We start from the raw sequence: 12,886 nt of genomic DNA, 5'->3' as shown, positions 1-12,886 counted from the left end.
CTGTTTACACTGTGAAACCTGAAGACACAGAAGGACCAACTCGCACTCTGCATCGAGATCTGCTGCTTCCCTGTGGTTTCCTACCCGCCAGTACAATTGAAGATCATCCTGTTACTACTCCAATTCGCAGGCCGGAAACTCGTTGCCAGTGTCAAAGTCACCCTGATTTTGCAGTTGACCTGGAAGAAGAGGAGACTGATTCTGTAACGTCAGATTGTCCTATTCCTATCCAGCCTCCGATCAAATTCACTGTGGAAAGATTCAGTCAACACAAACCTGATTCTTGTGACAATGCTGCAGCTGCAAGCAACACAGTTAATACTGACCTTTCCTCATCACCAGTACAAGCTATTGTTCCCCCTGCAATAATGCCATGTGAGAGTCACTTACCTGAGTTTGAAGAGTCTTTGCTGCTATCTGAGGTAGAAGTTCCATCAGCATCCAGTGACGAGTTGGGTACAACTGGAGAAGTACCTCAACTGGCAGAAGATGCAGAAGTTTACCTACCTATAGAACAACATGAGGAGGAAGATATAAATATCAATGTTCCTATTGAAGCCTTACCTGATGCCAAGGTGTCCGATGAGCTTGAGGCTGAAGATTCCATGCCAGATCAATCTGAGTCATCATTGGGTTCTGTCAGTCCTATTGCACCCCTTGAACCATCAGAGGTTGAATCATCCCTCCGCCGTTCTTCCCGGCAACGGCAACCACCTAGCCGGCTACAATATTCAGAACTGGGAAAGCCGTTGATTTCGGTTGTCCAGACATTATTTCAAGGCTTGTCAAATGCCTACTCAGAAATTCTAAGTCGTGCACCTGCAGCAGAAAATTCTAGTTGTAAGACTTGTAGTTTCCATGCAACGGGACGTGCATGAACTAAGGGGGGAGGGTGTAACCAAGCTGTTTTAAGGCTTATCCTTTATTTCCCGTTTCTAAACTTACTCCGTCGGGCACTAAGTCTGTAATCTTGCGAGATTTGCCACGAGATTTTCCCACGAGACTTCCGGTGAGATTTCAACAAGTATGGCCGCTCACTGTTGTATGTAGCATGGGCTGGTGTCTGTATGGAGCTGCTGCAGGTAGGCAATTAGCCGACTTAAAGTCATATTTTTCTATCTTAACTGCTATAACACTCACTGGTATGCCTTGCAACTTTTAGAAACTTCTACCAACTGAGGGTTGATGTATTTTTGAGCCCTGTGAGACTCTCTAAAACCGGAACTGGTGAGTGTTAAATTGTTTGTTGTGGCATGCTAATGCTAAACACCCTGTGTTGATAGTGCTAGCTTAGCATGGGTGCTAGCTGCACTTTTATATTGTTTTCCATTGTTTCTAGAATCATGGCTAACAACTATATTGCCTAGCTTTCACAGTTGTAATGTTGCATTAGCCTGTTTTTGTTTTCATTTGACCAACTGGGTTTAAATTATTTAACAATAACCTTATTTTACGGTTATTGGTTGAAAACCTTTACATATATAGGCATATTGAAATGCATTTGTAAAGTTTACTTATGTACGAAACCATTTAATATGGTAAAGAATTAAGAGTACTCGAATAATTGTTTTGTATATTTTTATTTTAAGATAAATCATGTACATGTAGATGACTATATAAATGTTTGATATTAATTAGGAACTAAGCATTTTTTAATCATTGTGCTAATTATTGGTCATGTTTATACAGGCCAAGTTCCTTTGTTCCCATATATTGGGTGGCGAGCTAGAGACAGGCTTCGTGCCTCAGCCTGGAAGGAAGCGACTGCAACTCCCATCAGTGTGGTAGGAGGCACTGCAGCTTGTTTTTCTTAACCCACATACAGCCATTTACTTACCTTTCAATATCATTCAATTCTTGGTTCACAATCAACTTTCTTTTTTTTTTGTTACAATAATACAGTTTTGTGGGACTATATGAAGTGGAAATTGCAGACCACAGTTTAACACAGTTTGAACTGGCTTGTTTGTACTTTTTGTGTGCAACTGTAAATATTGTAAATATTTTCCTTTTTCATATATTACACCAATTTTTGCACCTGAATTCTGTGTGGCGTCTCATTGAGCACATCTTCAACATTCTCCGAGAGCTGAACTTAGACTTCTGATATTCCTATGATTACAACTTTTATTTTATTCATTCCTTATATCGGCATTTGGATAAAGAAATGCTACACTACCTTTCATTTTTTTCGCTGCTGTTCCTGGCGATCAATAAAAGCCTTAAATCATGGAATTTTAAATCTGCATTGCTGCAGAGAGCAAACCACTTTTCATCAATAACACAGTGTGACGATGGTGCTGATGTGTTGTTTTATCCACTTAAGTGTTGAAATGAAACTATTGCCAGCGAGCATAAAGACTAAATTAAAACTGATGTTTAGAGACCAAAAATCTTACCCTTGACAGGTCATGGCAAAGAAAAGGCAAATCTGTAAACTCTGGACTAGAAATATGCTTTATGGTCTCACTGCAGAGAAATTCAAGTTTTTTTTTCCTGTTTTATTTTTGTAAATTATTAAATAAGATTTAATTAAAAACAAAAATAAAAATTCAGACTACAACAGGCCTTGGCAGCTCGGGCATAATGACACAAACACATTCATCGTTAAAAGTTTGGAAGCAATTTTTTTTATTTTTCTCCGCAGTTCAGTGTATATATTGTCCAGATCAGTTTTTGTATATTGTTTGTATTTTATGTGTCTGTTATCACATTAAAAGCATCCTGTTTGACAATGTTTGAGCAGCATAACACAGGAGAGGGAGCGCTTGGCACTGGTGGCAATGCCAGCACCAGCATATTGTGGGATGCCATCCACCAGATATGAACTTGGTTTATGCTACTCTAGGTCAGAGACTGGGGTAGACTTGGTAACTCAGATCCCACAAGGCACTGTTTGTCCCACTTATATTAGGAAAATTTTCTGCTGGAAGAAATATAGTACAAAGGGAGGTTACCTTAACTTGTATCAAGGAGCAGCCATTAACTAATGCAATTAATTTCACCAGTTTAAAACAAGTGCCATCTGAGGGCACTTAACAGAGACAATTTAGTTAAATAAGAAACTAATTCATGTCCCTCTTGGATGACACAAAGAGGGTTTGAAAGAGTTGGAAGAATGGTTTTCTACCTCTGAATGTTGTGAGGTGGGCTTGCAGTCTGTGCCGCAAAGCCCCCCTTAGAGTGAGCTAGAGTATTAGGAATAGGCAGTACAGCAGCTGCATGAAGGTCTCAGGATCGTATATATTGGGAAACTCTGCATACTCTGCACTGCAAAAAAACAATCTAGAAATAAGTGAAAATTTCACAAATTACGTGTCTTTACCCTCAATGTCAGGATTTGGTTGAGGTTTGAGGAACCAAATGCAGAGGCAGGGAGGCAGAGGTGAGTTAGTTGTAGATTTAATGAGAGGTTCACAAACAGCTGAGGCAGGAATCCAAAAATCCCAAAATCCAACACGAAAAAAGTAAAACAAACCAGAACCATGAAGACATCAGGGGAAAACAATCAAGAAGTAAGACGAGGTATGACAGAATTAGACGAGGAACCAGCACTGAGGAAGCGCGCAACAAGAGTATTAATGGGAGACTGAACAAAGAGTGGACTAACGAGCTGATTGGGAGCAGGTGTGAAGAGAGGAGTCTAAAAGGAGCTAAGGAAAAGGAGACTAACACAAGAGTGCAACAGAGGGCAACAAATAAAAACCTAAGAAGTTAAATATTACCAGAAAACACAACAAAATAAGAATTAAACAAATAAAACTAGAAAACATGGAGCAAAGTAAAACTGAATACTCAAAAGAAAACATAACAAAACCAAGACTGTTACACTCAATTTGAGTATGTAAATAAGATGATTTGCCAATGGAATGAGTATGTTTACTCTTATAATAAAATAATTACATAATACGCACTTGAAATAAGACTATACAATATTTTTTTTTTCGTATTTTAAAATAAAATTGTCTGTTCCATTGGAAAAGAGTCTCACTTACCTCCCCAATTCAACAACAAATGCACCTACTTTAAGGAAAAATTACTTATCTATATTTCATTTGCAGTCTGGAAATTTTTTCCAGAGTATGCAGGGGGAGAAAAAGATGAGTAACTGAAACAAAAAAGTTAAACCCCCCCAAAACTAACAGCTGTGATGCTCAAAAAGGAAAATAAGTCAAGCTTTTGGATGTCAGACTGCAGTGATCTGAAGGGTCAGGAGTGAAAAAAGAAATAAGAAAAGCAAATGTCTGTTGAAGTGACAAGAAGAGTTAGAGGCAAAGGTTTACATGTGAGCTTGTAATGAGTCCACTGCTTGGAGAAGTGATGCTCTGAGGCTGCAGATCAATAGCAGAGAGACGACTCTGACAGCGTTTACCCGCCAAGGTTCAGGCAATCACAACATTTTTTTAGTTTGTAAGCAACAGCCTCTTGACCATTACTTTGAGTTGGGAGAACAGAGACAGGGAACTTGGTCCTGAGGTCTAATGTATCAAGCTTGTTTTTGCAGCTTCTCTATATCACCTCCTATACAAATTATCTGAGCTATGAAAACAAGCTGGCCACAAAAATGTGCAATCCCTCATGCCACCTCTGACCAATGCATAGAAGATATACTAAGGGGAAATTGGCAACAAAGATGGTGAATTGAAGCCAGACTGAACCAAAATTCCTCTCAGACTTTTAATTCCACTTATTTCAAAACTTAAGTTGCAGATCAATTTTGTTGGAGCTGAAACAGCTGTGTGATAAATTGCTGAACCATGAGAAACTGTCACATAGAAAAAACATGACCATAAGCCAGCTTATATTCTTTAATAAAGTGTGCACAATATTTCAATTTTTCCTCACTGTTAAACTCCTCTCCCCAATTTCCAGAGTTACTGCATAGATCAGAGGTCACAGATTAGCGGAATGCGGTTCGGATCTGGACCCACCTGCTAGCTAATCCGAACCCAACCTGATTTAAAACATTTATAAATTACTGCATACCATCCGACGGCAGTGTCTAATTTCACTTGCGCCACTTCTCCTCTTTGTACGGTAAAGCCCTCCAGAGCCTCCGGCACCAGGCTACACGTGATACAAATTAGCCAATGAGCTGCTGTCAGTCTGGGTCACTGCTTCTGCTACTTTTAGACACAGCAGGCAAACCTGTGGCAAGCCGGGCGACGGGAAAGAACGAGAAGATGAAAAAAAGTGAAAGAAAGTGTGGAATGCTGGAAGAACTGCGGTGAACTACTGAACGAAACGTGAAATGGCGCTCAAAGATGACCCTGCACATTTTGAGCATGTTTGGCTCAACCTGCTGCTGTGAAGCAGGATTCTCCACCATGAACAGAATTAAAAATAAATATGGATCCAGGCTCAAAATGAGCACCTTGATATGTGCTTGAGAATGGCTTTGTCTCCATTCAAACCCAGGTTTAGAGCCTTGCAGGGCAGCATAAAGCCCACTGCTCTTAATAAGCTATCAATGAGAGAAGTGCTATTAAGCTATCGTATCTAAAAATAAAGACTTTTTTTTACTTTTAACAACACTTTGTTAACACAATTCAAACATTTAAACAATTGATGTAAAATAAGTGTCAGTTAAAAAACCCCATTAAGGTAAAAACAAGAATCAGTTAAAATCATTAATGAGGAGATTGTTAAAATGTTGTTCTCCATCATCTGACACAGTACATAAAATTTTGTTAAAACCACACAACTGAATAAAATCCTCCATGTTCAGTGTGGCTCTGTGGAAGTGAAACTGCAGCCTTATTCTGGCTTTCTAAAAAGAAAGAAAAAACAAAAACAAATGGTCAGTTCAGGTGTTTTATAAAATATGTGAATCGTAATATTGTCTACATACCAAACTGAATGATTGTTGTTCTCTACTTAAAAAAACACTTAAAATTTTTTTAAAATCTTTTTTTTATATATATATATATTCTTATTTAAAAAGGCAAAGTATAACATGGATGCATAAACACCTCATTTCATTTCAGTGTTAAATTCTGTTTAAAGTAACAGATTATGATAAAAAATGTCTCTGGACCTTTACTGGTTAATGATTTTCTTTATTCGAACCCTGCTGATATTTAATTGGTTACCCCTGCCATACAGTAGATCAATATATAAATGTAACAAGGTATGTAACTAACATGACAAAATCTACAGTTTAACAAATTAAAAAATAAACTGAACAGGAACCTCTGAGGTACAGAGATCAGGTTAGTGGCTGGGCTGGATCTCAATGGGAATTGTGCAAACAGAAATAAAGCTGTCTCAGAATCCATGAGGGAATGGGAAGCGTGAACTTATTGTGGAAGGTTCAGTGATGACGTCAGTGTTGTCAAATCTGATTTCTCCTACATTGCAAGTCACATGTTTATTCCCCATAAGTAGTAAATACTTGTGCGTCTAGTGTCAGAATAAATGGTATTCAAATGTTTGCCAGAAGGATAAACTTTGAAAGAATTTTGAAAGTTTCTTTGGTGTTTCTTCTATTATCAGTCATCTCTTCTCATCTCATGAGTCTGTCTCCCTTCTTAGCTGTAGTCACCAATTATACCTGCTCTCTAGTTTCTTTTATCATTGTTGAATCCTTAAGATTCTCTGGCTCTGCTTGTCTATTCATGTTCTTTTGGGGCAGTTCTGTTGGTTTCTCACTTATTCCTCACTACTTGGTGATGCATCGTCCACGTCGACTTGTTACAGATAGCAGGCAAAGACTGTTTTGAAATCCAAAACTGGGATGAAATTTCTGGAAAAAAAACAATTATGTTTCTATACCTTTTTAATACCGTCTTTTATCTTCTCCCTTTTTGCATTTTGTATTTGTTTTTTTTTTTGTTTTTTAATAACAGAAAACACTCTAAACTTTGGAATTGAGTTTATTTCTCCAGAACCCACCCTTAAAATAGTAGCACTATCAAACTCTAAGCTCTCCGTACGGTAATTGGATCCATAGGTAGCTTCAGGCTTCATTTTGCACTTATTTAAAATTGTTTTGGCACTTTAAAAAGAAGCCTCCTCTAATTTAACCGTGACAAATATTCTCTGCCTCTCTCCTTCTCCTCCTTCTGCTTGTTGGCAGGTTCTCCACTGCTGATATTTTGTAGCTGCATCAAAGCTCAGCTGTATGTTTTTTACGTATGAATGTTATCTCAGTAGATTTTTAAATTAACAAATGTTTTTCATAGTTAAACTAGCAGAAGGAAAAGGACTAGGATACGTCATCATACATTTTTTCAGGAAAAAAAGAAACTCTTTAAAGTCTCCACTGTCCTCTGCAGATACCAGGTAGAGCTTAAGATCTGATCCAGCTGAAATTTCTGCTCCTCTTCTCTTCAGCAGGCAGACCATGCTGTAATTTTTTGATGCATAGTTCTGTAGACAAATTTCCTTTTCTTTGTTTTTTGTGGTTTACCCTGTTACTCAGCTTAAGTCATCATTTACCACCAGCAGAAAATTTCTATTAACTACAGAATATGTAATATCACCGACTGAAGTAAAGAGTATGGATTTGATACAAACCATCAGATTCATATTTGTTAAAAAAAACCTCTACAGCTTCATGTTAAACAAGAGGATTCTGCTACTCAACTTTAACCCAGAATACATCCTGGGTCCTCATGTAGTATAAACAAAGCAAGTTCTGGAGTTGGTAAAACATATTCTAGGATGATTTTTGACATTTAAACTGATTCCTGGTCATAAACTATTCCAAATTTTAAACAGATGCTTCCTTGGATAACAATCATGAACAGTGTTCATTGGCTACTCTGAAGTCACCAATCTGGTCAAAAGAACTCCATGGTAGAGAGGCCGCAGGGGTTGATGGGATCAGCCCTGGGTACCTTAGATCTCCTGATGTTGTCGGGCTGCCATGGCATGACCTACATAACATGGAGGTCAGGGACAGTGTCCCTGGACTTACAGTATGGGGTGGTTCCCCTGAATAAGAAGAGGGATCAGAGAATTGTTCCAACTATAGGAAAATCACAGTTCTCAGCCTCCCAGAAAGGATGCCAACGTGCTGGAGAGGAGAGTTCAATTGATTGCCCAACCAAAAATGTGGTCTCCTGTGTGGGGTGCTCCAGGACTATGGAGTGAAGGGCCCTTTACGAGGGTTTCTCTGGTCTGTGTACAAGCAGAGCAGGAGTTTGGGTCGTATTGCCGACATTAAGTTAGAGCTGTTGTACTCCAACATGGTTGTCCTCTGTCCTGTTCATAACCTTTATAGACAAGATTTCTATGCAAAGCCAAGGCCTGGACGGGGATGGATTACATGGTTCTTCAGGCCCCTGTTTGACCCACAGCTTGTACTGGGGAGGTTGGCAGCTGAGTGTGAAGTTGCTGGGATGAAAATCCGCTCTTCAAAATCCAAGGTCATGATTCTTAACTACAAACAGGTGGCTTGTCCCCTTCAGCTTGGAGAACAGTTCCTGCCACAAGTGGAGGAGTTCAAGTATCTTGGGGTCCTGGTTATGAGTGAGGGGAGAATAGAGCAGGAGATCGATAGATGGATCGTTGCAGCTGCTGCTGTACTGCAGATGATGCACTGATCTAATGTGGTGAGGAGAGAGCTGAGTGGAGTGAAATGCAAGGCTCTTGATTTACCCGTCAGTCTATGTTCCTACCCACACCTATTAAAATTAAATCTGAATAATGACCGAAAGAACAAGATCCTGGATGCTAGTTGATGAAATGAGCTTTCTCCTCAGGGTAGCAGGGCTCTCCCTATAGGGTTAGGAGCTTGGTGATCCAGGAGTGGCTTGGACCTGCTTCTGTTCTACATTGAGTAGAGCCAGCTAAGGTGGCTCTGACATTTTGTTGGATGCCCCCAGAAGCCCTTTTCATTTTTTTGGAGTTGGTTTTGCCTTTACCTTAATTAATGATTGTTCCTATACTTTTGAATATATTTTTTTTCTCCCTCGGTTAGCCTTCAGTAATTAATAGGCTCACTTCCCCTGTGTTTCCCTCATGTTTGCACCTGTGTTCTCCTCCTTCCCCTCTTCATTATTTCCATGTATTGTTCCCCAGTGTTATAGGCTACTTTTCACCTAGTTCTCCATTGTCTGTCCGCCTGCTCCATGACATCCACCTTGCGACCTCTGTACGTTGTTTTGTTAATATATGACAAGTATCCTCATTCATGTTGCTCTGCTCTGGTTTTCTCCACATTGGTGAACAAACCCACAACTACACCCTGACAGTAAGTTGATCAGCCTTAAAAGCAGTATGTCATCAGCATTATGATGCTTTCTTGCTCTTTTCACTCCATCCTTCCTTATCCTCTGTATCCCAGAATGCCTAATGGATTTTGCCTGGGTTGCGGACTTAGAGCAAATACTAGAGTTGATGCATTTTCCTGGCTTGTTCCTAATTTGAGTAAAAAAAAAAAAAAAATCTGAGCTGTTTCCATTAACTCTAGCTCTAAATTTAGGCTCCTGATAGAATTATGGAATCCATTAGGCAGAATTTTTCAAAAAGCTTATATTAATAATTTGTTGTTGTAGATAAACTCAGCCCTACCTATTAAACACTTTCTCAGTACCAAAACTGAGGAAGAGGAAATTGGTTAACAGCTATTTTTGTCTTCCTTTAACAAAGAAAATGTTTATTTCCATGTTTTAGCTGTATTCTAAAACATTCCTATGATAATAAAGCTGTTCAGACCAAAAATAAGACTTCAGTTTTAGCAAAAAAACTCAGATAGTTACCTGAAAGATCAAATATCTATTAGATCATGTATCAGCTCTTACTTTATTTTCTCCCTTTTTTAGTGTCTTAGAGATGTTAAAATTCTGTTTATGTCATAGCACTATATTTTTTTAAGAAATCTGTTTCTGTTAGTTATTAGTTATCATCCACCAAGACAGAAATCGGATGTTGACGTAGTTTGGATAACATTTCACAGGACCACTGACACCATCACACAAATAGAAGCTGCTTGGAAAGGCAAATGTCTCAAAGGGTAGCAATAGGATTGAATGTGAGGAAGCCAAACAGAACCTGTCAATAGCAGGGGGTTTCCAGAACAGAAATTTAAAACAACCTCGCAATGTTGAAGATTGCACTCAAATCAGCCCTCTACGCTCCTTCTCTGACTGTTCTGCCTCCTTGTCTTTCTCTTCACATTCATCTTCAGTTACCATTGGAGATAAATTGTGACTGTTTCTACTCTGGGCAAAACACTGCCAGCTTCCTGTGCAGTGATCTGGATGCTTTAAAAAGCCTGACCACCTGCCTGCTTTATAAACAATTAGCAGAGTTGGTGAATGTTTGGGTGTGTGTCTGTGGGGGGGGGGCAGACACATCTCTGGAAACAGACACATCTTTTAAATATTTCACAACAAAAGTCCACTGATTTTTCTTTTATTTTTTGTCTTTTACCTGCATTTGTAATAAAATGTACTTTTTAAATGACCACTTTCCGTTTTAGTGAACATTTGGTGATTCAGGGTAATTAAAATCTCTACTACATGTCAAGGACAGAGGGGAAAGTTAACCTTTCCTGAAGAGAGTCACATGGAGAAAAGCTGCAATTAGGAAAGCATTCAACTTATTTATGCCGGGAACACAGTCTATCTATATAAGGAATAGCAGCTGATTCCGAGGACTGGTTAACTCTCTGCAATTCCTTGAACTGAGCATACACGTGGCGACAGTGGAGAGGAAAACTCAGTTTTAACAGAAAAAAACGTGGCCCTGGAAAAAGACTGATGCTGTGAATGTGGTGGAATATGCCAGAGGGTGAGTGGGACTGAGAATGAGGCAGGAGATGGGGTTGAAGTGGGTGAAAGTTGGCTTGCGTGCAGCAGAAAGAAGCCAGGCCAGGAGCTAAATGAAGGGAATCTTAAAAAATGATCAGCTTCGGAGAAGAAGTTGATTGGCTGGAGCTTAAATAGGGACATTGCAGGTAATTTAGGCAAAAATATATATTGAGAGGGGTAATCCAAAGTGTTGTTTTAGTCAGGATCTACAATTATAAATTGGTAAAAATTACCAACAATTCTGGATTTTAAAGCAGTGTCTACCATAAATATGTTTTATTGGATCACAAAGACAAACTGAGTTTCAGAAACACTGATACTTCACTGATCTGTTCTATTTAGGGAGTCCCAGAATATATATATTTAGTGGTCTTCAAAACTTTTCAGGTCTGCATCTAAAGCCCTGATATCTCACTGTATCATCCCTAACATTTATCTAAATACTTGGTGGAAAGAACCTTACTACTTTTCCAGCTCTGCTTATTGCAGCCAAGCAGAGATGACTTCAGTAGGACAAAAGATGAGGTTACAGCAGACCTTTTATCTGCTTGGAGAAGTGTGATACTCCCAAAGAATATATGTAGGCGCAGCGACAAGCCAAGCATAGAAGATGAATATACTATGAACTTGTGGGTTTTTTATTTGCAAATATTAAATCTTTGAGTGGGTTTCTGAGAAACATCTCCTTTAACAGTCTTTGTTTGCTTTATACTACCTAAGCTTATGGTGTTTAAGGTTTATTCTGACCTAAGTAGCTCTTTTGACATCCAGATACTGTAGTCTGCACCAGATGTTCTTTGCTTGTTGTATCTAACATTCAAACTTCCTTTAAATTACTTGCTGGGATTATTTTACATGGCTCCAAAAAAATAACAGTTTTCTGCCCCTGAATGCTGAATATGGAGTGTGATTTCTCCACTTCACTGCCCACCTGGATCTTATTGTCAAAGAAGATATCAACTATTAGGTTTCTTTATGGGTTACTTTAAGTCCAGTAAAAATATCTCACTTGAGCCATGTGCTCAAAAATTGGGAATGAGGTGTTTACTGTGGACATGGTCGATTTCTTCCTCAGACACAATTCTGATCTATGTAACAATGCTGCCATCTACTGCTATCTTTGATGCATTAGAAATTATGATAAAGAGTGAATCAGCTATTAAATGGACAAACTGAGACAGAAGAAAAATTTAACTAGGTTTCTTTTTAGTATTGGTTTTCAGATTATAATGGCCCCACCCCTCTCAGCTGTTACCTACCTGTATTAGCTTTGTTACTTTGATATTAGTTGAGGAAATGTGCATATTTTTAAATTAATTTATCTTTCTTTTTTCCACTGGAGAAGCACTAGTTTCAACTTAAACTGGTCATTTAAACATAGTGTATATTGCATGAATACAAAACAACTATTATATTTGGTGAATAAAAAGACTCTTAAACATCTGAATCACATTTTTTTCTCATCACATAATTTTTATCTCAACACATTTGGATCAAGAAATGACAGTTTTCCAAGACTGCTGTTTCCTGCTGTTGGAACTGATGATGGTGTTACAATCATCACCAAATTTCAGTGTTTTTGTGTGGGTCACAAAATGGAAAACAACTGGTTTTCATGGAATAACCTTTAAAAAAATAAGATATACTCTGTTGCAATGGTGGCTAATTCCAGTTCCTGGGGGCCGGTATCCTGCAACTTTTAGATCCATCCTTGGCCCAACACACCTGAATCAAATGGTTGTATTACCTCCTCAGTATAAATTCAGCTCCCCCAAAAGGCTCTCAATCATTTGATTACCTGATACAGGTGTGTTGAACCAAAGGCACTTCTTAAAGTTACAGGATACCGGCCCTCACGAAGGGGAATTGCCCACCCCTGGTTTAGTAGATAGTGTTGAAAAGTCATGATTTTACCAGCCATATGAACGTCCTGGGGAGGTTTTTAATTATTTAATCTGTATAAGTCAATGCTGTCTAATAAAAAGAGGGAGGGGACTTGTATAACCAATTTTACCTTAATGTTATAAATGCTAAATTTGCGTTTGCTTCTCCTAATGCAGAAATCTCTATTTTTCTCCATGACGCGCTGTTTAGGTTGAGGGCTGCTGGCCCTTTAAGACGCTCAC

General features: G+C 38.7%; 1 long non-coding RNA gene across 1 annotated transcript; it reads left to right on the top strand.

Annotated features, from left to right (window-relative positions):
* The first annotated feature begins 1,695 nt into the window (after nucleotides 1-1,695).
* On the top strand, nucleotides 1,696-2,043 carry LOC119794306. Its single transcript, XR_005282210.1, has 2 exons — nucleotides 1,696-1,784; nucleotides 1,903-2,043. It is a non-coding gene; the product is annotated as an uncharacterized LOC119794306 (long non-coding RNA).
* Nucleotides 2,044-12,886: the final 10,843 nt, after the last annotated feature.

Source organism: Cyprinodon tularosa, unplaced genomic scaffold (genome assembly GCF_016077235.1).
Source record: "Cyprinodon tularosa strain WSP-4 unplaced genomic scaffold, ASM1607723v1 ctg474, whole genome shotgun sequence".
Lineage (NCBI taxonomy): Eukaryota > Metazoa > Chordata > Actinopteri > Cyprinodontiformes > Cyprinodontidae > Cyprinodon > Cyprinodon tularosa.
Note: the sequence above shows the minus strand (reverse complement) of the source record. Positions and strands in the feature narration are given on the sequence as shown.